Raw genomic sequence first — 19,140 nt, 5'->3', positions numbered from 1 at the left:
TCTGATTTGGAATATTTAAATAACTAATTCATTATGATCTGTTGAAATTCTAGAAACCCTAGGTCTGTTCATAATCATGGAATCAAGAATCTGACTGAATTCTAGGGACCTAATGGGCGAAAGGAACCCACTTGTGAAATCCCACATACCTGGTGATGAATTCCACGGAGAAATCTTTAGATTTCGGTGCTGGAACTGATGGAACCTTGTTGCGTTCTTGAACTAGGGTTTTTGACCATTTTCTCCTCTCTTGATTCTAATTTTCTATGTTTTGATTAATAATTTTGACTAAGGTAAGTTCTTGTTATGTTTCTAGGCTTAAACTGACTAAAACCTCATGATTTAAGGTTTAAACAACATATCTAAGGGGTTAAACAAAATAGGAAAAGAACAAAAGACCCCCGAATTAACTTCTGTCGGAGTGACTGACGGGCCGTCAATCAATCGACGGTCCGTCGATTGGAATCGTCGGTCGAGTCTACCTGACAGGGCTTCACTAAAATGAGCATAATGTTATACTCGGATGTCTTAATTTTGCAAACTCGATGGCATTGGAAAGAGGATTCAATTATCTATCTAACCATAGGTCATGAGACACATAATTCATTTTGTGCTAAGAGTTGGGACCATCTGAAGTTGACCCATCAACAATTTTCAACTAACTGGTTGCTGACCCTCATCTACGGTCAGACCTACAGACCGTGGATTGAATGACGGTCCATGCTGGTCGACTGTAGTTTGTGTCAGAGGCTGGGTAAAAGAGGTCTTGATCCACAGACATAGACCACAGACCGTTGTCTGATTTACGGACCGTGGGTCTGTCCGTGAGTTGAGACTTAGCTGATTTTTCTGAGCTTGGCTGGGGAGGGGTTGCAGTGGTGAACCACGGACCACCAGCATGGGCCGTGGTCTGACCTACGGTCCGTGGATGGCAACCTTGGGTTGCACCTGCAACTTTTCAAAATCTGCATTTTGGCCTGATTCGAATACGGGGTGTTACAGAATATCTCATTTGGCCAATTGCCCACATCATAATCAAGTTACACAAATCAACAAGATTCTCATTTTAATCCAAGTTGTTTAGGAAGTTCACATCATCAATTTACCATACACAATTCTTACATGGATTCCTTCAATAATTCCCATAACTCCCCAACACATACAACAAAGAAGTACAAGATTCTACATGCTTAACAAAGGTCTAGAAGTTCACTTATCTCAAACAATCAAGCAATCACTCTGACACTTGAGCTTTCCTCTTATGAACGGTATCCAAATCAACACAATCTACACAAGCAAGTAAACATAATAATATTTTGGAACTAACAACACCTATATCAAGCGTTTTGGAATATGTGGTCAAATCGACCCTAAAACCTGATTTTGAAAATGAAGGTTGTAAAGACTCGAAAGGTCATATTTGAAAATTTCTATAAAATTACAATTTTACCCCTACCATTATCTACCTTGAGTCACTTTTTAATGGATTTTGAAATTGATTTCAAGCTTTGAGTAAAAATTGTGAATTATAAAAGTTTTTAAATCCAAAAGGTTAAAGTTGTTAAGAAGTGATTATGGTGTCTTTTGGAGTTTTGAGTCACAAAATTAGATTCCATCAATTCCTTCTGTCCTGGAATATTCAATATGATCTAAGATAGTTGTTAGTTTTAGATTCAGAGTCTTTTCATGGATTTCAGGTCATAAGTTGAAAATTTGTGTAATTTTAGGGAAAAATTGACTTTGGTCAACATTCCGGGTTCAAATGCTCAGTTTAGAATTCCATAGTTCTTTTAGATTTCGGGGATTAATTTAGGCTTAGAATAGGTCTTGGCTGAATTTTTAGAGGTCCCAAGCTTGATTTAGCCTTTTTAGGTGTAATGTTAGTTTCTTGTAACTTTCACAAGTTTCTAGTTAAGGAGACCTTAGATTCATTTTTGGATGGTTCCATTAGGTTCAAAACGCGGATTTTAATCCAGTTTATATATGATTTGTCTGTGCGGGGACCCAAACGAATCCCGAGGGTCTATTCTAAGAATTTTATGTTGGCTGATGTCACTGGTTCTACAGGCCACACGTTCGTGAAGGGTTTTCACTTTCATGACCTTTTCTATAGCGAAAGTTGGCTCACAAAAACCAAGACTAGACGTTTTGCGGGGTTTGCTTTAGTGATTTTTGCTTAAGTGGGCCTAGGTCGCTTTTGCGAGATCAGAGGGGATTTTGGCTTATCATTTCGGGGTTTTACCCTCATTTACCCCAGTTTGAGTTTGGAAAATCCTTAGAGGCTATTTTAAAGAGATTTTTCATGGTGAATCATTTGCGTACATCTTTGTAACCCTAAAACATCATTTCTCTTTGATCATTTGTGGATTTTAATATCAAAAATTGGAATTTTGATTGACAAATGGCTAGGTTTTTCAAGAACATGAGTTCTAAAGTAAAATGGTGATTGCGAGCTGAATTTTACTCCTTTTCCAAAAAAAATTTCATCAATGAGTTCCAAATCCATTGAATAACGTTTTCAATTAAAGATTTTCGGGATTGAATTTTTTAAGTTGAGTTGACCCAATTTTCAAAGAATAGTATGTGTATTGTTATTTCCAGAATGTTATTGTGCTTACTTGATTAGATTGGATTGTATAGATTTAGACATTGTTCGAAAAGTAAAGGCTCAATTCGTGGATTGAGTTTTGATTGAATTGAGGTATATGAACTTCTAAACCTTGTAAAACTTGTAGAATCTTGTATTTCCCTTTATTGCGTGTGTAGGGGAGTAATGGGAATGGGGTGATGGGTTAAATTATTCCACTTGATTCATCTTAATGAATGAAATGGGTATAAATAAAAAAGGCAACATGTTGATAGTTGTGCTTTGTGGATTGCGTTGTTGTGGACTCTAATTTGTCGATTGATAAAATAATTTGATGGCATCATTGTGGACTTAAATTGCTTGAATTTTTTGTCTCTTTCCTATGGTGTGAAGTTACTTATTTACACTGACATATGTGCGCCATGATGAGATATGTGATGATCATGCTGAAGCGCAATGGTTCTGACAAGTGATACTATATAAAGTTGATGAGAAATTGCTTCGGCTAGCTAGTGATATTGTGCCAAAGGGAAATGGTTCCGACAAGTGATACTATATAAAGCCAATTGGAAATACTTTTGGCTAGTGATATTGTGCCGAAGGGAAATGGCTTCGGCAAGTGGTTCTATATAAATTCGAATGGAAATGGTTCCGGCTGGTGATATTGTGCCCATGGGAAATGGTTCCAACAAGTGTTCAATTTTTGTGATTTGATGAACTTGATACTTGTTGGTTGTTGAATTGTGATTGTTAAGCCTTGTGAACTGTGTATTGTAAAACTGTTAAGTTGGGTTAAATTGACATACTACAAAAGGAACCCCAATTACCAACAAAAAAATTTGTTGGTTAATTGATCAAATTGGTTGGCAAATTGAGTTACCAACCAAATGCCAACTTATATTAATCCGTTTCTAAAACGCTCGCTAGTAAATATTACCAACCGATTTTAATTTGTTGGTAAACTTACCAACCAAAAATCAGTTGGTAAACACCCAAAGATGTTACAAAATTTGAAACATGGTCCTGAAATTTCCGTTGGTAAATTCACCAACTAATTTTTAGTTAGTATCTCGTTAGTACCTTTACTAACGGATTGAAAAGGGGTTAGTAAATTTTTTTCTTCATTATTCGATTTCGTTGGTAATTCGTTGCAAATTATAGTAACAAATGTTTGATAGTAAACTTTTCAAGATACATTGGTAATTGGTCGGCAATTTTAGTAACAGAAAATTTATGTTGGTAATTTACCAATAAATTTTAAATACTTTTTTTTGGTTTCCCATCCGGTGTCCGGTGTCCGGTACCCACATTGGAGCCCGACTAAATTTGGATTTACGGCGGGAAGTTCCGCATTGGGGGTAAATCGCTCCCTAACAAAGGCGACTCCGTACCCAAGGGGAATCGAACCCGAGACCTCTTGGTTAAGGATGAAAGAGTACTTACCACTCCACCACAACCCTTGTTGGTAATAAATTTTAAATACGTTAGTATGATTATTTGTTTTTCTAATAAATTTACTAATTGATTGTTAGTTTGTTGTTAATATATCATTCAAGTTCAATGTTAGGTTAGTAATTGATGGACAATATGTTCAAAATATTATTAACTGAATGATTATTCAATAGTAAAATATTTATTAATTTATTGCATTTAAAAATCTAAGAGCACGAATATAAATCCAAAATTATTAATATCAATTTTATAAATCATATTTAAATGAAACAATGCAAAATTTATGATAACAAGTTAAACTAATCTCAATATGACACATATCATTATATTATGATGTGTTTCTAAACATATGTAGTGTACAAGTTGACAATGTATCCAACTGACAAAACCAGCTTGAAGAATCCTATCTACTTGTTGCTGCATTTTGTGTCTCATTTTTTCTCAAATGTCATGCTTCCTCTCTTGTAAATGGGTATACAATACATTTTTCGCCTGAGCATCCAAATTACGATCTTGAAGATGAAGCGGATAATGCACCAACATTTTCTTAGAAAGTTGTCAAAGAAACAAGGTCGTAAGTTTGTGAAAAAAACTTGTTGGAGGATCATTGAATTACTTTGCAGGTTGACATGTTGATATGATCATAGACTTTACAGTATTGCTCTAAGAAATCATCAAGAAATAGTCAGAGGCAACACATGTGATATATAATATTTATGATCAGCTAGCCACGGGATTTCATGACTTTTATCAAGGAAATTTAATGTTAAAACATACTTCTATCTAAGACACTACAACCCTTATATATAAAGAGCAAGCAAAGAGCTAGATGCCATATAATAGCTACTTTACAAGCATTTTGTTCTGATAATCCATGATGATAAATTACTTTAAATTCTTAAGGTGTCCTTCTGATATCATAATTTGTATCCAAACTAATGATTAAGTTGTAAACTTTTGTAATATTCACTACCATCGGATTGTAGGAATACAAGTAATACTTACTCGAGTCTTTCTTGTCGTCGTTCTAAGAAGATCACATTCATCATAGTTCTATAAAGTTTTAGCTTTGAACCTCTAACTGCACTGATGAAATGTTAATCTGAGCATGTTTACCAAAAATATTGACCAAATCTAAATTTTGGCAACAACTTAAAAGTTAAAGCGCCTAACAGCACAAACTGAATAAGAAAACCTCAAAATCCAAACCAACCATCCTATTAGATGAAAAATGACCTTCCGAAGCTAACCGCGCTGACGGAATTCTTATCTGAGCAAGTTTGCAAAAAGTGTTAGGCAATTCCAAATTTTGGCCAAAAGTTAAAAGATAAAACCCCTAACAGTACAAACTAAATATGAAAACCTCAAAATCCAAACCAACCATCCAATTAGATGAAAAATGATCTTCGTTAGCTCTGATGAAATTCAAATTTGAGCATGTTTCCCAAAAAAATTGACCTAGTTCAAATTTTAGCCAAAAGTTAAAAGTTAAAACGCTTAACGACACAAATTGAAAATAAAGGTCTCAAAACCCGAACCACCATCCTATGAGACCAAAACTGAACTTATATGGCTAACCGCAGTGACAAAATTTAAATTCGAGCACGATCACCAAAAATATTGACCAAAGTGAAATTTTGGCCAAAACATAAAAGTTAAAATGCCTAAAGGCACAAACTAAAAACGGAAACCTCAAAACCCGAACCATCTATCTTATTACATCAAAAATGACATTTCGCAAATAACTGCACTGAAAAAATTCTCATTTCAGCACGTTTATCAAATATATTGACCTAAGTTAAATTTTGGCCAAAATTTATTAGTTAAAACACCTAACGACACACACTAAAAATGAAAGCCTCCAAACCCGAACCAACCATCCTATTAGATAAACAATGACCTATGGAGTTAATTACGTTGACGGAATTCTCATGTGAGTACGTTCACAAAAATATTGACCAAAGTCAAATTTTGGCCAAAACATAAGATATAAAACACCTAACAACACAAACAAAAAATGGAACCCTCAAAACTTGAACCAACCTTCATGTTAGATAAAAAATGACTTTCCGAAGCTAATGACACTTATAGAGTTCTAATATTAGCACGTTTACCAAAAATATTGACCAAAGTCAAGTTTTGGCTAAAATCTAAAAGTTAAAACACCTAATGACACAAACTGTATATGAAAGCCTCAACAAACTAAAATAAAAGAAATAAATGAGGGATCCTCCGGAAGCAAGGAGGCTTACCAAACAAATCTGGAGCTCGAATGGATCAACAAAGCAATGGTTGATGATCCTACTTACCTGTATCTGCATCATGAAAGATGCAGTCCAAATGGCGTCAGTACATGAAATGTACGAGCATGTAAGGGGACACTGAACATAACCTTCAAGTTTGAACTGATAAAAAGGAAACATACTCATCTCAACTCTACTCAACTCAACCTCGACTCATGGATACTCAACTCAATGCAACATAAGATGATGATAAAAATGCAGTTTATATAAATCATTTAAAACAATAGATAACAACTCAATGTATTTAAAAATACAATAATAACTCGGTTTGTATATAAAGATACAAAATAACTCTGTTTTGGGAGATTCTCTAACCGACAACCATCACTATAAGTGTCACGATCCAAGCCTACACCTCAGACGTGGCGGCACTCGAGAACCATTGTTGGTTCCCAATCGAACCCTCATCGTGGTTGACTACAAGAGGAAGACTAACTTAAGCATACAAAGCTTAAAACAGAATAAAATTCATGATAAACAAAATACCAGCTTTAACTCAAAAGAAAACTCTCAATAAAAATAAATTATTCAACTCGCCATAAAATAGGCAACTTAAGTCTTTAAAATATTTGATAAAATAAATGAACAGACTTCTGAAACTCTAAAGTCTATTTATGAAGCCTCTAAATGACAAAGATGGTAGTTGGGACAAGACCCATGACCTCCTAACAACTGATATAACTGAAAAGTAAATGAAATCCTCTGGAAGACAGGAGGCTCACCATAGCTAACTCGAACTCCATGTGGTATCAATGAAACTCTTGTTGATGACCCTGAATATCTGTATCTGCATCATGAAAGGATGTAGGCCAAATGGCTCAATACGTGGAATGTACGAGCATGTAAAGGAAATTCTAAAGCATAACATAAGCTTGAACTTGATAAAAAGGAAACATGCATACCTCTTCTCAACTCACTCAACTCAACTCAACTCAATGAAACATGGTTCAATTAAACTCAAGGAATATTCAAGGGTACTCAAACTACTAAAACATACTCAACTCAAAAGTACTCATAGATAAGATACTCAACTCAACAATAAGGTTCTCAACTCAGTGAAACTCAACAATAACATACTCTACCCAATGGAACACATATCAACTCAAGATACTCAGCTCAACAATACTCAACTCATGATACTTAAGGATAAAACAATAGTAAAATATGCAATATGTCTCGAAAGTTGTAAAACTGTAGATAAAAACTCAATGTATTGAAAAATACAATAATACTAAATGTGTATATAATAATACAATATAACTCTATTGGAGTTTCTCTAATCGACAACCATTATTATGAGCCTAAGTGATGATACAAAGTCTTACCAACGCTACCATAACTGTCATATACTTTTCCATCATATAGAGCACCTTAACTAAGTAGATCCACTAGTCTATGCTAAAAAGCACTTAAGGAATCATCTAAAAAGTATGATCTTTTACTACCCATGATGGCTACATGGTTTATGGAGACTTGAGTTATCTTGAACTCACATCTTTATATCGGTGCTCAATACTACTCCCAAATACATACTCAGCTCATATGTTTTTTTAAAAAAAACTCTTTCTTTGGTTTGGGATAATTACTCAAAAATTAGCTTAAAATCTCTCTTGGAAATCGTTGTTTCCTTTCTTGCTCAAATGTGAAAACACTTTAACTCTTGGGAATACTTAGTTACCATATAATCTTTAAAGAAAAGAACTTCAATCTTACTCTTTATTCAACTAAAAGATTAAGTTTGAAAACAAAGTTAAAACGTTTGTAAAACACTTCTTAAAATATGGTTCATATTGAATTATGGTCGTGAACGACTCAATACAAGGTTTTCAATAACCATAGATTGAACTCAATACTTGGAACTCAAGAACTTCAATGATACTACTCATTTCAAGAATGCTCAACTCAGAGGGTTCATGCAGAATTATGAGAATGAACTACTCATATCAAGGACTCAAAGATACTTCTCATCTCAAGACTGTTCGACTTATAGGGTTTATGCAGAATTATGTGCATGAACAAACAATTCAAATATAGTCCTATGATTAGAAATATAATCTTAAAGGAGATTATGAACTCAATACTCAAGACTTAGAAATTGAAGATACTACTCCTCTCAATGATACTCAATTTATGGAGTCCATGCGGAATTTATGGGCATGAAAGACTCGACTCGAAGGTCTACACAACTACATGAAACTCATGTATATGAATCTTATCATTCTCTTATTTACTTCCTCAAAATTTAGTTTAAATTAATAATTGATCTCAATGGATTCACAATTGAACTCAAAGACTTTCTTGAACTTTTCTCTTAAGTCTCTCTTGAATGTGAATTATGAATTCAAGAATTACGGTTCATGATATGATGGATCTAGGTGATAGTGTTGACTCATAAATACATTCTCCTCTCTCTCATGCTCACTTACTTGAGTCTTGAAACAAGTTATTAGAAATTGTAGAGGACTCCTCAAAAGGACTCTCAAAATGTCTAGAAGAACTCTCAAGACTTAATACATAACTTTACCTTGAATTTTAATTACTAATTCAAGGTTATGATTCATGTTATGAATGTTTTCTAAGTGTTTGGAAGTAGTTTAAAGTGTTTAGAATCAAAAGGAGTGAAGATACACTTCAAAGGAGCTCAAACGGGACAACCGATGGAAAAGGAGTGGGGGCAAGTGACCCTGGCGCCAGCCCCAAACTTTAGAGGCTGCAAATGGGCGCACTAGAGGGGAGCCGCCCCAGCCCCTTGGGCACATCTAGGGCGCGCCGCGCCAGTATCTCCCCAGGACAAGTTCGACTAATTTCACCTCTCGTATTATGATCCTAAATCTCTTTTAATCGATTTATTTTCTCAAGTTTTCCATAGATTCAATTACCCAACCTAAGTACACACTAATTCACTCAAACCAATCACTTTCATCTCAAGAAATCATCAAAACCCCAACAAAACTGTCACGCCCCGAGCTACCCCCGAGACACGGGACCTAGGACCACAAGTGATCCCAAGCTAACCCTCATGGCATGATCATGAGCATACTAAAGATAATAAACTGATGCGGAAGCTAATTCAAAAATAAATCTGAAAAGATGGGGAATACCCATATACTATAACTGAATATATCAAATCTGAGAGTTTAATACAAAAGAAATATCAAACTCAAAACATTAAGCTGAATCTAATTATGTCTGAAATAAGCCTCTGAACTGACTAGAAATGCTGGGACAGACCCCAGCTAAGCCTAGCAAAACTGAAACTAAAGGACTAAAATAATGAAAAGAACTCATGACTATTGTCCCCGAAGAATGAGGACTCACCAACTGATTCTGCTGAACTGAAGATCGGGAATCGATCTAAGCGTGATCTGGATGCTGAGAACCTAAACCTACATCACGAGAAGATGTAACGCACGTATGCGTCAGTACTTGAAGGGTACTGAGCATACAGGAAAGAGTAAAACTAAAATAACATATAACTGAACAAAGCAATAAAGCAATGAAATAATCTGAACATGATATAGATACTGAATTTACTGGATACTGAGCTAACTGATGCAATGACCAAATTTATAACATGCTGAGACTGTATACTGACTGAACTGTAAATGTGGTCAATGCAATAGAGTCTGACTGAACTGTGGGAGCTACTAATAACTGACATAAAACCACATGAGCTAAATGTGGAGTCCGATGTATACGCCCCATCGAGAGGACCCAATATACCCTGCCAGAGGTATAGAGGCATGCTGGCGTGATCACTAAACTGATGTTGCCCACAGAGGGGACTTACACCTACATGGCTCGTAGTTCTGGGACTATATGGGTACGCTGAACCTTAGTCCAACTCGGTATTATGCTACTCCCAATGAATTAAGTAGTTAACTGGTTATGACTAAATTTCTGTAAATACTGGATAGCTCGAACTGAACATGCAAACTGAGAATGCAACAATTAATCTGATAATGATGCATTCATAAACTGAGGCTTGTATAACTGAATACTGAAATATCTGACCTAGCATGTGTAATTCAAGAACTAAAGAAATGCATAGCTAGGGTTCTGAAATTCATGCGATAAACTAAGCAATAACATGATAATCTGATTTGGAACATTTAAATAACTAATTCATGATGATCTGTTGTAATTCTAGAAACCCTAGGTCTGTTCATAATCATGGAATCAAGAATCTGACTGAATTCTAGGGACCTAATGGGCGAAAGGAACCTACTAGTGAAATCCCACATACCTGGTGACGAATTCCACGGAGAAATCTTTCGATTTCGGGGTTGGAACTGAAGAAACCTCGCTGCGTTCTTGAACTAGGGTTCTTGACCTTTTTCTCCCTTCTTGCTTCTAATTTTCTAAGTTTTGATTAATGAATTTGACTTAGGTAAGTTCTAGTTATGTTTCGAGGCTTAAACTAATTAAACCCTCGTGATTTAGGGTCTAAACGACGTACCTTAGGGGTTAAACGAAATAGGAAAAGACCAAAGGACCCCTGAATTAACTGCTGTCGGAGTGACCTACGGATTGGACCTACGGGCCATAGGTCAATCTACGGTCCGTAGATTGCGTCCGTAAGTCAAGCCTGCTTGACAGGCCTTCACTAAAACGAGCATAACTTTTTACTCGGAGGTCGGAATTTAGCAAACTCAGTGGTGTTGGAAAGATAATTCAATCATCTATCATATAATAGGTCATGTGACACATAATTCATTTTGTGCTAAAAGTTATGACCATCTGAAGTTGACTCATCAGAATTTTCAGCTAACTGGCTGCTAACCTTCGATCTACGGTCAGACCTACGGACCGTGGATCGAACGACGGTCCGTGCTGGTCAACCGTAGTTCGCGTTAGAGGCTGGGTAAAGGCTGTCTTGATCCACGGACACAGACCACGGACCGTGGTCTGATCTATGGACCGTGGGTCTGTTCTTGAGTCGAGACTTAGCCAATTTTTTCTGAGCTGGCTGGGGAGGGGTTGCAGTGGCGAACCACGGTCCACCAGCACGGGCCGTGGTCTGACCTACGGTCCGTGGATGGTGACCGTAAGTTGCACCTGCAACTTCTCAAAATCTGCATTTTTTTCTATTTTGAATACGGGGTGTTACATAAACAAGATTTAGAATGAACTTCAAGAACACCTATCAAGAACTTAAATCCTTCAACTTTTGAGAGTGAAATTAGGCCGATAACAACATGTTTGGCATGTGGGTGAAAAAAACCAACACTATGGAGGCTTACATACCTCTTAGGGATTAAACTCATGGTGAAAATCCGCAACAACGCGCAAGAATCTCGACTAACGCTTGACCCTCTCCTCTTTTCTCCTCTTTTCTCTTCTTTTTTCTTTTTGAACTCTCAACTAAAACCCTAGGCGCATATTAGGATTATAAAACTGAACCTAATCAGATTAGACCCCTAAAAAATTACTAAAAATGAATTAAATCTGATTGGCTAAGGAAAAGACCAAAATACCCCTCTAAAATCCGATTTTGACTTTCCTTATCTAGACAGCCCAACTTCGAATGAACATATCTCCCTCATACGAACTCGAATCTGAGTAAACTCGGTGGCGTTGGAAAGATAATTCAAAGATATTTCCTAAGGTAGCTGCTAGCACACCTAATCATCCTGATCTAGGTGGTATTGTTGTTTTAAGTTGACCAAAACTCATACTTATGTTTAACTTGCAAAATTTCAGATTTTGTTATTTCCAATTGAGTTCTTTTTTGGAACTCAAGGTGCTATATATAGTCTGACCTTAATACTTAAGAAATTTTAAATTCCCTGGTAAAATCCTACTCACAACGAAGGATGGTTTGAGTCTCAGTTTGAATTTTTTTTTGGGGTGTTACAATATCTCCCCCTTGGAATCATTCGTCCTCGAATGACGGCTGGACTGGGTATGGAACGAGGTTACTCTTTATCATCTCTGCCACCAACTAGAATTGGCCTCATTACTATTCGAAACCAACTAAGGGCTCTCATTTAACTATTTCTCATAGAAAACCTCATATTGTTCTTCCTCATCATTAACAACCTTAGACGGAATAAACACACCATCACTATCACGATAAGACCATTAACCTTCTCTTTTTAACATCACTCCACTACTTAAAAGACCTCTAAAAAGATATCCATCAAACTCTTTGGAATTCATTACTATCTTACTCTCAAACACTTCACTTGATTTCTCATCTTGTCATCTCCCTCTTAGGTCTAAATCTAACACTTGAAAGCTATGAACCTATCCCATCATCTCTAAACTGGTCTACATCCTCTTTTACTCTAACACTCGGGAGAAGTTCATCTCATCACTATTGAACTCTCTATAAGCTAGTACTAAAATCTCTTTCTAAGGTGTTTTTCTTAACCTCTTAATGATATAGTTACTCTTGTGACTTAGCCACACTTCAGTGCCCTTATCTAAAGGTTAGGGTCTCTTACTTGTAGCACTCATATCTATTGCAGCTAATCACCTCAATTCCTCACCTACTCTATGTCAGGTCTTCTAGATCAAATCTCAAGACTAACTTCATCACCATCATGACACTCATCTCGAATTCAAGCTTAATATTTATGACTAAACCCGAATATCAATATGATTGCTCGCCTACTATACGAACTCACCACTACTATGCATAAATTTTAGAAACACTCGTCCACTAGGACCATATGACAAGTAGTCAATCCTTACCTCTCCGTCTCCATACTCACAAATTACCATCATATTTCACTTCATCACCTTAGTATTACTTACTCAGTTACTGCACAGTATCTCCCAAATTGTTCTATAACACTTCTAATATTATGGGCTCTCCTTCAAAAGATCATAAGCCTAGCTTAGAGCTATCACCTCATGAATATTCTTGCTCTTCTATTCACCACTTACACTTGGTCATTACTAACACCATGACACATCATCATAACCCCTTTCTAGTTAAGGTATACTCTAACTGATCTTGACTTACAACTCTTACTCTACCTCCTATCCTGAGCTCTTCACGACTCATCACTTCTTAGTCTACCCATAACGAAAAACTCCTCATTCATAACTTACTAGGTACATGATTATACCAACATACTTTTCCAAAACACCATCTCCCTTAATTAGATAACTAACCCTCGGCATACTTTCCTCTAACTCTGGGCTCTTTCACTACTACTGCTCATGGTCTCGTCATTCATACTATCTTTCAGGGTGAAAATACTACCCAAGCACTAAACATACTTCCTTATAAGGATCTTAGCTGAAACAAGGTTTAAGGAAAAGAGTACAACTCGCTTTTAGCTCAAATGAACGATTCATAGAATATGGGTGCATTCCTCTGAAACTCAACACTTAACTCACTCCTGGGCTTCTCTCAAGCCTTTCTGGAGTCTCATGACTTCCTCAAGATTTCTGCTAAGAACAAGTCATCGATAAAATACTGATTTTTCTGTTCAACCACCTCTAGTATGATGGGTAGTCAAATGAATCTGAGAAATGCACGAGTATGAATAAATCTCTATGACTTATCTCTATTACACGATTAAGAGTATGAAAGAAGGGAAACTTGTAACACCCAAAAAAAATTTGAGCTACGACTTGAACCATCCTTCGTTGTGATTAGGAATTTACTGAGGAATTAATATTTCTTAAGTGTTAAGGTCACTAGATGTAGCACCTTGAGTTACAAAAAGAATTAAATTGGAAATAGGAATATTTGAAATTTTGCAAGTTAAGCTAAGTATGAGTTTTGGGTCGAATTCAAACGACCATAACTTCTAGCTCAAATTCAGTTAGGTTTGATACCAGATACCGTAGGAAATATCATTGAATTACTTTCCCAATGCCATCAATTTTTCTCAGTTTTGAGTTCGTATGACGGAGATATGTCCATTTGAAGTTGGACTATCTAGATAAGGAAAGGCAAAACCGGATTTTAGAGGGGTATTTTAGTCTTTTCCTTATCCAATCAGATTTAATTCATTTTATTACTATTTTAGTGGTCTAATCTGATTAGGTTCATTTTTATAATCCTAGTTTACGCCTAGGGTTTTAATTGAGAGTTCAAGAAGAGAAAAGAAGAAGAAAAAAGAGGAGAAAAGAGAAAGGATCGAAGCGTTCGTCGAAATTCTTGAGAGTTGTTGCGGATTGTCACCATTGGTTTGATCCCTAAGAGGTATGTAAGTTTCATAGTGTTGGGTTTTTTCAACCACACACCAAACATATTATTTTCAGCGAAGTTTCATTCACAAAAAGTTGAAGGATTTAAGTTCTTGATAGATGTTCTTGAAGTTCATTCTAAATCTTGTTTTGTTGGTGTTTTGATGATTTCTTGAGATGAAAGTGACTGTTTTGAGTGCATTAGTGTGTACTTAGGTTGGGTAATTGAATCTAAGGAAAATGTGAGAAAAGAAATCGATTAAAAGTGATTTAGGATAAGAAAAGGAGAGGCAAAATTTGTCGAACTTGGCCTGGGGAGAGGCTGGGGAGGCGCGCTCAAGGGGCTGGGGCGGCACCCCTAAACTGCACCCATATGCAGTCTCTGAAGTTAGGGGCTGGCGCCCCATGCTCGAAACAAGCCAGGATCGCTTGCCCCTACTCATTCTCCGTCGGTTATCCCGTTTGAGCTCCTTTGAAGTGTATCTTCACCCTTTTTGAATCTGAACACTTCAAACTACTTCCAAACACTTAGAAATCATTCATAACATGATCAAAACGTTGAATTCATAATTCAAATTCAAGGTAAAATTAAGAGTTAAGTCTTGAGAGTTTTTTCGAATATTTTGAGAAAGTCCGTGTGAGTCTTTTTGAGGAGTCTTTTACAACTTCTAGTAACTTGTTTCAGGACTCAAGAAAGTGAGTATGAGGAGTATGTATTCATGAGTCTACTTTGTCATCATGAGACCTTTCATATCATGAACCATAACTCTTGAATTCATAATTCACATTCAAGAGAGAGTTAAGAGTAGAGTTCAGGCAAAACTTTAAGTTCAATTGTGAATAATCCTTTGAGATCAACTATCGATTTGAATTAGGTTATGAAAAAGTAAGTATGAGAATGAGAAGAGTTGTATTCACGAGTTCCATATTATTATGTAGACCCTCGAGTCGAGTCGTTTATGCCCATAACTTCCGCATGAAGTCCATCAGTTGAGTACCTTTGAGAGGAGTTGTATCTTCAAGTGCTAAGTCTTGAGTATTGAGTTCCTAATACCCTTTGAGATTATATTTCTAATTATGGGACTATAACATGTTACCCATGAAGTCTTTGAGTTGAATTGTTCATGCTCATAATTCCTCATGAACCCTATAAGTCGAGCAGTCTTGAGATGATAAGTATATTTGAGTCCTTGAGTTGAGTAGTTCATGCTCATAATTCTGCATGAACCCTTTGAGTTGAGCATTCTTGAAATGAGTAGTATCAGTGAAGTTCTTGAGTTCCAAGTATTGAGATCTATCTATAGTTATTGAAAACCTTGCATCGAGTCGTCGACGTCTATAATTCGGCAATAATCATATTTTAAGAAGTCATTTACAAATGTTTAAACTTTGTTTTAAGAATTAAGCTTTGAGTTGAGTAAAGAGTAAGAGTAAAGTTCATTTTCTTTAAAATGATATATGGGAACTAAGTATTCCCAAGAGTAAATGTTTTCACATTTAAGATGAGAGGAAACTGAAATTTCCGAAAGAGTTTTTCAGCAAGAAAGGGAACATCGATTCCAAGAGAGATTTTAAGCTAAGTTTTGAGTAATTATCTCAAAACAAAGAAAGAAGTTGTTTTAAAACATATGATCAAAGTATATTTTTGGGAGTAGTATATAGCACCGATATGGGGATGCGAGTTCATATTAACTCAAGTCTCCATAAACCATGTAGCCATCATGGGTATTAATAGGTCATGCTTTTTAGATGATCCATAAGTTAAGCTAGTGGATCCACTAAGTTAAGTAGTTCTATATGACGGAAAAGTATAGGACAATCTGGCAGCGTGATGGCAAGAACGCTGCATCACCACTTAGGCTCATAGTTATGGCTATCGGTTAGAGAATCTCCTACAAAAACTATATTACTTTATTCTATAAGCAAAGTTGAGTTTGTTATTGCATTTTTTTTAACGAACGAAGTTGCTTTTACTATTTTATAATGTTTTCCATATATTGCATGTGTATTGTTGCTTTATATTGAGTTGAGTATCCAGAGTTGAGTACCCAGGGTCGAATATCATATCTTTGAGTTGAGTATCTAATCTTTGAGTTGAGTAAGTTTGACTAGTTTTGAGTATTCCTTGAGTTGAGTATGAAAAGAGGTAAGTATGTTTCCTTTTTTATCAAGTTTCAAGCTTATGTTTATGTTTTAGAATTCCCCTTACATGCTCATACATTCCACGTACTGAGCCATTTGGCCTGCATCTTGTCATGATGCAGCACTGGTATTCAGGATCATCAATAGGAGATTCGTTGATACATTCGGGAGTTCGAGTTAGCTATGGTAAGCCTTCTTGTTTCTGGAGGATTTCATTTACTTTTCAGTTTAATCAGGATGTCGAGGGTGTTGTTCCGACTTCCATCTTTATCAGTTAGAGGCTTCATAGATAATCAGTATAGTTGAGAAGTCTGTATTATATCATTTATTTTATTAAATGTTGTAAAGACATAGGTTGCCTATTTTATGGTGAATTGAATATATTATTTTTATTCTAAGTTGTTCATTTGAATTAATGTTTTGAAAAGTTGAGTTTATTGAATTTTATTCGATTTTAAGCTTTTGCATGCTTAAGTTAGTCTTCTGCTTGTAGTTAGCCATGATAAGGGTTCGCTTGGGGACTAACAATGGTTCTTGAGTGTCGGCCACGTCCAGGGTGTAGACTCGGGTCACGACAAAACTTTTCTTAAATGTCTGTAGTCCCTCATTTAGAGAAGTGGGGCCCTCATAACCATAAACAAGACCCTATTGACACGGCTTCATAGACACCCTAGGACACTTGAACTCTGTGCTCTGATACCAAGTTTGTCACAATCCGAGCCTACACCCCGGATGTGGCCGGCAGTCAAAAACCATTGTTGGTCCCCAAGCGAAACCTCATCCTGGCTGACTACAAGCAGAAGACTAACTTAAGCATAAAAAGCTTCAAACAGAATAAAATTCATGAAAATCATAAATACAAGCTTTAACTCAAAAGAAAACTCTGAATAAAAATAAAATATTCAACTCGCCATAAAATAGGCAACTTAAGTCTTTAAAACATTTGATAAAATAAATGAACAGACTTTTGAAACTCTAAAGTCTATAAATGAAGCCTCTAAATGACAAAGATGGAAGTCGGGATAAGACCCACGACCTTCTAACAACTGATATAATTGAAAAGTAAATGAAATCTTCCGGAAGAAAGGAGGCTCACCATAGCTAACTCGAACTCCATGTGGTATCAATTAAGCTCTTGTTGATGACCCTGAATATGTATATCTGCATCATGAAAGAATGCAGGACAAATGGCTTAGTACGTGGATGTACAATCATGTAAGGGGAATTCTAAAGCATAAGATAAGCTTGAACTTGATAAAAAGGAAACATACTTACCTCTTCTCAACTCACTCAACTAAATTCAACTCAAAGAAACATGGTTCAATTCAACTCAAGGAATACTCAAGGGTACTCAAAACTACTCAAACATACTCAAGGATAAGATGCTCAACTCAGCAATAAGGTTGTCAACTCAGTGAAACTCAACTATAAGGTACTCGACACAATGAAACACATATCAACTCAAGATACTTAACTCAAGATACTTAAGGATAAAACAATAGTAAAAGATGTAATATATATCTGGAAAGTTGTAAAACTGTAGATAGAAACTCAATGTATTGAAAAATTCAATACTACTCAGTGTGTATATAAAAATACAATCTAACTCTGTAGGAGTTTCTCTAACCGACAACCACCATTATGAGCCTAAGTGATGATACAACGTACGCTGCTAAAACTGTCATATACTTTGTCGTCATATAAAACGCCTTAACTAAGTGGATCAACTAGTCTATGCTAAAAAGCACTTAAGAAATCATCTAAAAAGTATGATCATTTACTACCCATGATGGCTACATGGTTTATGGAGACTTGAGTTATTTTGAACTCGCAACCCCATATCAGTGCTCAATACTACTCCCAAAAATATACTCTGCTCATATGTTTTTAAAAACAAAATTTTTTCTTTGGTTTGAGATAATTACTCAAAACTTAGCTAAAAAACTCTCTTAAAAATCGATGTTTCATTTCTTGCTCAAATGTGAATACACTTTAAATCTTGGGAATACTTAGTTCCTGTATAATCTTTGAAGAAATGAACTTCACTCTTACTTTTTTCTCAACTCAAAGCTTCAGTATAAAAACAAAGTTAGAACGTTTGTAAAAGATTTCTTAAAATATAGTTCATGCCGAATTATGGTCGCGAACGACTCAATGCAAGGTTTTCAATAACCATATATAGAACTCATTACTTGGAACTAAAGAAATTCAATGATACTACTCATATCAAGAATGCTCCACTCAGAGGGTTCATGCGGAATTATGAGCATAAACTGCTCAACTCAAGGACTCAAAGATACTTCTCATCTCAAGTCTGTTAGACTTATAGGGTTCATGCGGAATTATGGGCATGAACAATTCAACTCAAGGAGTTAATGGGTAACATGTAATAGTCCCATGACAAGAAATATAATCTCAAAGGGGATTAGGAACTCAACACTCAAGACTTAGAATTTGAAGATACTACTCCTCTCAATGATACTTAATTTATGGAGTCCATGCGGA

Source organism: Solanum verrucosum, unplaced genomic scaffold, assembly GCF_900185275.1.
Source record: "Solanum verrucosum unplaced genomic scaffold, falcon-dt-bn FXZP01000153.1, whole genome shotgun sequence".
Classification (NCBI taxonomy): Eukaryota; Viridiplantae; Streptophyta; class Magnoliopsida; order Solanales; family Solanaceae; genus Solanum; species Solanum verrucosum.
The sequence above is the reverse complement of the archived record's forward strand: the minus strand, read 5'-3'. Positions refer to the sequence as shown.